This window comes from Passer domesticus, chromosome 6 (genome assembly GCF_036417665.1).
Source record: "Passer domesticus isolate bPasDom1 chromosome 6, bPasDom1.hap1, whole genome shotgun sequence".
NCBI classification, from domain to species: Eukaryota; Metazoa; Chordata; class Aves; order Passeriformes; family Passeridae; genus Passer; species Passer domesticus.
Window position 1 is genome coordinate 71,278,758 of NC_087479.1, and position 7,336 is coordinate 71,286,093.

At 50.8% G+C, this 7,336-nt stretch overlaps 2 long non-coding RNA genes across 2 annotated transcripts; both read right to left on the minus strand.

Annotated features, from left to right (window-relative positions):
* Window positions 1–720: 720 nt before the first annotated feature.
* LOC135302244 (uncharacterized) lies at window positions 721–2,232 on the minus strand. Its single transcript, XR_010363947.1, has 3 exons — window positions 2,116–2,232; window positions 1,816–2,005; window positions 721–1,553 (listed from the first exon to the last, which is right to left on the minus strand). It is a non-coding gene; the product is annotated as an uncharacterized LOC135302244 (long non-coding RNA).
* Window positions 2,233–5,824: 3,592 nt separating this feature from the next.
* LOC135302245 (uncharacterized) lies at window positions 5,825–7,336 on the minus strand. The gene is made up of 3 exons (XR_010363948.1): window positions 7,220–7,336; window positions 6,920–7,109; window positions 5,825–6,657 (listed from the first exon to the last, which is right to left on the minus strand). It is a non-coding gene; the product is annotated as an uncharacterized LOC135302245 (long non-coding RNA).

The window sequence follows — 7,336 nt, forward strand, 5'->3', positions numbered from 1 at the left end:
GAAAGTGGAGAAGGTCCTAAGGACTGCAGTCAATTCAGCAATTTGGGCAGGGTGAGGATGCCCTGGCTTGGCTTTTGTCTCTTGAGCAATGCGGAGCCAGGGCAGTGCAGATCAGGGTGGGAAGCTGAGCCCGGAGCCATTGGAGGCTGCAAGGCTTAAACATCAGCCCCTGCAGCAGCCCAGATGCAGGTGCCACAGTTGCCAAGGCTGTCAAGGCCTTGAGAGCGGGCAAGTGGATTTTGCATCCCTGTGGGCTGATGGCGGCTCTGGAGCCAGGAGTGGCTGTGGCTGCAGCAGGAAGGGTGGCTGAAAGTTTCCTGCCTTGCTTTGGTGGCATGGCTGCAGGGGCCAGTGCAGTGAGAGCCCCCTCTGTGCTGGTGAGAGCTCAGCTCTTGGGGACGCGGCTGTGCCCCAGCCCAGGAGCAGCAGCAGTGGCCAGCGGCAGCAGTGGTGTCAGTGGGACCCCCTGTGCACAGGGACCCCCAGCCGCGGGGTGGCCGTGGCAGCAGCCCCAGGGAGCTCCAGCCCCGGGATCCCGGAACAAGTGGAAATCCCAACGGTGCAAACGCTGCCTGTGCCTCTTGGGTTTTCTTTGGTTGAGAGGATTTCGAGGTATGTTAGAAGTCTCTTTTTCTCTAACTTAGCTGTCGAAGGAAGAGTTGAGAAGTATGTGCTGCACGCTCTTGAGGTTGATTTTTATGTTTTGTCTAAAACATTTTTTGTCTGGCCTGCTGAGGTTTGTTTGGCAGGTCAGCTTAAGGCACTCTTTTTGCCTCTCGGGTTGGTGTTATCTTTTATATTAAAACCTGCCTATACTATGTTTACAAGAATGTTTTAATAGCTATTACTTATGTTAGATAGTGACTTTCTACTTGAAACCAATTTGTGGATGCTAACATCATCTTTCATATGGATGCTAGGGAGAAGAAAGAGGAAGGACAGGGTACGCCCAAATTTTTCTATCTTAGAACCTTTGACTTCTATGTAGAGAATTCCAAACTCTTTCGTACCAGGTTCAAAACCTCTGTGTACAGTGCTCTAAATGTTTTCCGTTCACTTTGTGATTACTATTACTAGACTATCTAAATTGTTGTGACTTTTAATTCTTGACATAAAGGTGGTAACTTGCTTTATGAGTTAAATTCAAAGGCACAGGGGTCTTTGGCTACATGCCAGGGTCTCCGAAGCCCCTGCCAGGGATTTAAAGCCCCCTGGCTGGGGCTGGAATCATTTAGGATGGTCAGGGGGAGGTCCGGGGTTCTGACAGTGCCCAAAGGAATGAGAAAGAGAAGTGAAGTTTTATAAAGAAGCAGTATTTATTTGGCGAAGATCGGTAAACACGAGGATTTACAGAACACCTTCCATTACAAAAATCCTTATAACAACAACAACAACTATCTACAGCACATATTTCCATGGGATCCTATGGAGTAACAATCTTCAAAACATATTTACAGAGAACTACTAACCTAAGAACATATTTACAAAAATATTCTAACTTTTCAAACATATATACACAGGCGTAATATGTACGGCCCTCATCTGCATCAGTCCTGGAAGGAAGAAAGAAGCAAAGCTGGAGTCAGCTGCTAGCACTGGGCCCAGCTGGGCCCCAGGAGCTGGGACAGGGCTGGCAGGGCTGGTGTGGCCCCAGGCAAGTGCAGGGCAGGCCAGGGCTGGTGATTGTGGCAGCACAATCCAGGCCCCCTGCGGGCAGCGTGTCCCTGAGCGGGGCCATCCAGCCCAGCCCCAGCCTGGCGTCAGGGCAGCCACTGTGTCTGTGGGCAGGGCATGGGGAGCATCTGCCTGTCTTACTTGTGGGGCTCCATCTTCATCCAAGGACCATGGGCTCCTCCTCATCCTTCTCATCCACTTCCATCGCCTCGATGTCATCCTCCTCATCAACTTCCATCTCCTCAACCTGGTCTTCCATGTCCACCTCCATCATCTCTTCCTCATTCAGCACCATGTCCACTTCCATCGCCACCACAGTGTCTCTGTTAGTCTGCAAGAGACAGCACAATCTCACAGTGGGGTTCCTGTCCCACACCATCCATTCCTACATGGCTGCATCCTGCTCAAGCAGGCTGCCCCCTCCCTGGAATGACACTGTACCTCCACTGGCGCAGCAGTGCTCATCCTGCTGGGGTTGGTGCTCCAGAGCAGGCAGCAGGAAAAGGCCAGGCAGCAGCAGCAACAGCTGAGTGCTGACGGGCAGAGCGCAGAGCGAGCGTCAACTGAGCGCTGGCAGCAGGCAGAGTGTCTGCTGTGGTGGTTTCCAGGTGCTGGACGTTCCACCTGGAACACTGTGGGAGCTGTGATGTCACAGAAGTTTCAGGGCCGCTCCACACTGGGAGGTGGGCATGGTGGAATGATGAAATCCTTGAACGGTTTGGCTTGGAAGGGACCCTAAAGACCATCTGGTTCCAAGCTGAGCAGCCTCCCAGCACAGCAGGTTGCTGCGGCCCCTGTCCAAGCTGGCCTTGGATGTTGGTGGGCATGGGGTATGCACAGCCTCTCTGCGCTGGTCCCTGTGTCAGGGACAAGCACCCTGACAGGAAAGAACTTCTTCCCATCATGGAATGGGTTCCAGCTCTTGCAGTTTCATCCCATTCCCCCTTGTTCTATGACTTCAGTTGCTGACAAAGAGTCCTCTCCCACTTCCTTGTGGGTCAGGCTGCTCCTGCAGTGTCACACATGTGGCTGAAGCTGCAGCCAGGAGAGAGAGAAGCCAAGCTGCCAGAGAGAGGAAATGGGGAAAGTGACATGAGAGATGAGAGAAGAAGGAAAAAGTAGAGACATGCAAGGCATTGGGTTGGGTGGGCTGTGGCATTCATGCCTTTTATTAGAGGCCAGGTTCTCTGGTGCACTCAATGACTGTGTGATTGCGGCGTGTCCACAGTGAGCCCGTGTGAGCGAGCTGCACTCCCAGAGGCCGGAGCACACTTGCTTCAAGTGCTGATGAATGAGGCCAGAGACGGGTCTTTGTGTGGAACTCCAAACGCTGTGCATTGCCATGAAGATGGTCCAGGGCCAGAGAGAAAATGAGGCTGGGGTCTGAGGGTTTCATTCTGGGGGGAGAAGGGGTGAAGCCAGGACCAGCAGGGGAGAAGAGAGAGGAGAACATTCTCTGGAGAGTAGATATAAGGAAAAAATGGCAGTTGAAGTGGGTGATAGCAACAAAACCTGCGGATTGCAAGAGGCTGCAAGTGGCCATGGGTGAGAGCCTTGCATTCAGAGGGGTTTCTCTGTTTCACCTTGGTCCCCTTTGCCCTAAGGTATTACAGTTGCAATGAGAGGCCCCTGGGCCTCCACAACTGCCCCCCTTTTTGTTCTCAAGAATGAAGGCTTCTGCCATGGACTTTTGCAAGCGTTGAGCAAAACTGGATAGAATAACCAAGACAATGAATACAAGAAACAAAGCCCACAAAACAGTCTTGGCTAAAGATGAAAGCCAGCCTTTCATGCCCCAGTCTTTCAAAAGTCCAGTGAGCCAGTCGTTGTTGCCTTTTGTCTGGATCTTATTGATTTGATCTGTGAGCAGCTGGCCGCTCTGGTATACTGAGTCCCTATGTGAGAAGAGGTTGACATGCGTGGCCATGGGCAAGAAATTGTGGCTTGGCTGTGGAACCACCCATGCGAAGGCATGCGGCATAGTTAGGAGCATCCAGCTTCCTGCTGCAGTGGCAAGAAAGGACAGCATCCTTTGACTTTAGCTAATTTAGTAGTGGGAGGAGGCTTGGGTTGCCTGAAAGTAAAGAGATAGGGAGATTGCAATGTGAAACTTAAATTCTGGTCCCACTAAACTTTCTCTTCTGTAAGGCAAGGGTTTGAAGTCAGCTTATGAGAAGAATCAAATATCAAGGCTAGAATACAGTTTTTCCAATTGTTAAGCGGTATATCGCAGTTAGTGGTGTCTGAGCTCTCTTGGTGTTGGTGTGTGTGGTCCACACTGCTTAGGAGATCTTCTTCTGTCCTTCTTCTTCTTTTCCAGGCTGCTGCTGTCTCTCATAGGCTTTTGTTCTGTTTTTCTGATGGTGGCTCTGGTGTTTGCATGGACATTGGCAGAAGAGTTTGATGTTTTTTGCTGGGATCCGTCTTGGGCCTGCTGCTGTAGAGACACAAGCATATCCTCCCTCCCAAGTAATGAATGGGAAAGGGCCCATAATTTGTTTGGATTCAGGGTCTTTGATCAAGACAGGTGGCTTTTCTTTTTATTGGGCTGCCAATTAAATATAAAATGCCTGATGACTGGGGGAGCTGTTCAAAAAGTTGAGCACATCAAGGGCCTTGGCCAGTCTCTCAATGGGAGATAATATGTGGACTCCCTGTCTCTGTTGATCAAGGATCCTTTGGATGGAAGAGTGGGCCCTCTGGACGATGGACTGTCCTGTGGCAGAGTGTGGTATGGCTGTGACATGTTTTGTAGCCCACTGGTCAGAAAATGGTTGGAATCAGTGGGAGGTATAAGCAGGACCGTGATCAGTTTCAATTTCCTGTGGAACAGGGAAGGTGGAAAAGGCTAAAAAGGAACGTTTTATAGCATCTTTTGATTTTTCAGCAGCATGGGCAGGGGCAGAAACCGCAGCGTTGTCGGTGTGGATTGAGACGGGGATGTATTTTAGTCTCCCAAAAGGGGCTTGGTGTGTGATGTGTGATTGCCCGATCTGGAGAGTCTTTAGTCCTCTTGGATTGAATGCAGCTCTGACAGAAGCAAAGGCACGTTGCTGACCATTTGGGCAGGTGGCTGCCATGAATCTTGCCTGATCTTGGGTAATTTTAAAGATGCTGAGCGGTGCAGGAATGTTTTGATGGTAGAAGTGGTGGCGGATCCTAGCCTGGTCAGAAACATTCCGTAGGCAGGTTTGGAGAAGCATTGCTGAGGCATCTGCTCTAGCATTGCCTACTATAAATGCAGGAAGGGTGGTATGAGACCTTGTGTGCATGATATAGTGTGGGTGTTGTCTGTGGGACAAAAGAGAAATGAAAGGGGAAAGCAAATGCTCTAGTTGGGGTTAGAAATGTCTTTGAAAATGGAATTTTCGGCCCGCTGCACTAGGTCATAGACATGTGCCGAATCAGTGATCAAATGAAGAGGTTCTTTGAAAGTGGAGAAGGTCCTAAGGACTGCAGTCAATTCAGCAATTTGGGCAGGGTGAGGATGCCCTGGCTTGGCTTTTGTCTCTTGAGCAATGCGGAGCCAGGGCAGTGCAGATCAGGGTGGGAAGCTGAGCCCGGAGCCATTGGAGGCTGCAAGGCTTAAACATCAGCCCCTGCAGCAGCCCAGATGCAGGTGCCACAGTTGCCAAGGCTGTCAAGGCCTTGAGAGCGGGCAAGTGGATTTTGCATCCCTGTGGGCTGATGGCGGCTCTGGAGCCAGGAGTGGCTGTGGCTGCAGCAGGAAGGGTGGCTGAAAGTTTCCTGCCTTGCTTTGGTGGCATGGCTGCAGGGGCCAGTGCAGCGAGAGCCCCCTCTGTGCTGGTGAGAGCTCAGCTCTTGGGGACGCGGCTGTGCCCCAGCCCAGGAGCAGCAGCAGTGGCCAGCGGCAGCAGTGGTGTCAGTGGGACCCCCTGTGCACAGGGACCCCCAGCCGCGGGGTGGCCGTGGCAGCAGCCCCAGGGAGCTCCAGCCCCGGGATCCCGGAACAAGTGGAAATCCCAACGGTGCAAACGCTGCCTGTGCCTCTTGGGTTTTCTTTGGTTGAGAGGATTTCGAGGTATGTTAGAAGTCTCTTTTTCTCTAACTTAGCTGTCGAAGGAAGAGTTGAGAAGTATGTGCTGCACGCTCTTGAGGTTGATTTTTATGTTTTGTCTAAAACATTTTTTGTCTGGCCTGCTGAGGTTTGTTTGGCAGGTCAGCTTAAGGCACTCTTTTTGCCTCTCGGGTTGGTGTTATCTTTTATATTAAAACCTGCCTATACTATGTTTACAAGAATGTTTTAATAGCTATTACTTATGTTAGATAGTGACTTTCTACTTGAAACCAATTTGTGGATGCTAACATCATCTTTCATATGGATGCTAGGGAGAAGAAAGAGGAAGGACAGGGTACGCCCAAATTTTTCTATCTTAGAACCTTTGACTTCTATGTAGAGAATTCCAAACTCTTTCGTACCAGGTTCAAAACCTCTGTGTACAGTGCTCTAAATGTTTTCCGTTCACTTTGTGATTACTATTACTAGACTATCTAAATTGTTGTGACTTTTAATTCTTGACATAAAGGTGGTAACTTGCTTTATGAGTTAAATTCAAAGGCACAGGGGTCTTTGGCTACATGCCAGGGTCTCCGAAGCCCCTGCCAGGGATTTAAAGCCCCCTGGCTGGGGCTGGAATCATTTAGGATGGTCAGGGGGAGGTCCGGGGTTCTGACAGTGCCCAAAGGAATGAGAAAGAGAAGTGAAGTTTTATAAAGAAGCAGTATTTATTTGGCGAAGATCGGTAAACACGAGGATTTACAGAACACCTTCCATTACAAAAATCCTTATAACAACAACAACAACTATCTACAGCACATATTTCCATGGGATCCTATGGAGTAACAATCTTCAAAACATATTTACAGAGAACTACTAACCTAAGAACATATTTACAAAAATATTCTAACTTTTCAAACATATATACACAGGCGTAATATGTACGGCCCTCATCTGCATCAGTCCTGGAAGGAAGAAAGAAGCAAAGCTGGAGTCAGCTGCTAGCACTGGGCCCAGCTGGGCCCCAGGAGCTGGGACAGGGCTGGCAGGGCTGGTGTGGCCCCAGGCAAGTGCAGGGCAGGCCAGGGCTGGTGATTGTGGCAGCACAATCCAGGCCCCCTGCGGGCAGCGTGTCCCTGAGCGGGGCCATCCAGCCCAGCCCCAGCCTGGCGTCAGGGCAGCCACTGTGTCTGTGGGCAGGGCATGGGGAGCATCTGCCTGTCTTACTTGTGGGGCTCCATCTTCATCCAAGGACCATGGGCTCCTCCTCATCCTTCTCATCCACTTCCATCGCCTCGATGTCATCCTCCTCATCAACTTCCATCTCCTCAACCTGGTCTTCCATGTCCACCTCCATCATCTCTTCCTCATTCAGCACCATGTCCACTTCCATCGCCACCACAGTGTCTCTGTTAGTCTGCAAGAGACAGCACAATCTCACAGTGGGGTTCCTGTCCCACACCATCCATTCCTACATGGCTGCATCCTGCTCAAGCAGGCTGCCCCCTCCCTGGAATGACACTGTACCTCCACTGGCGCAGCAGTGCTCATCCTGCTGGGGTTGGTGCTCCAGAGCAGGCAGCAGGAAAAGGCCAGGCAGCAGCAGCAACAGCTGAGTGCTGACGGGCAGAGCGCAGAGCGAGC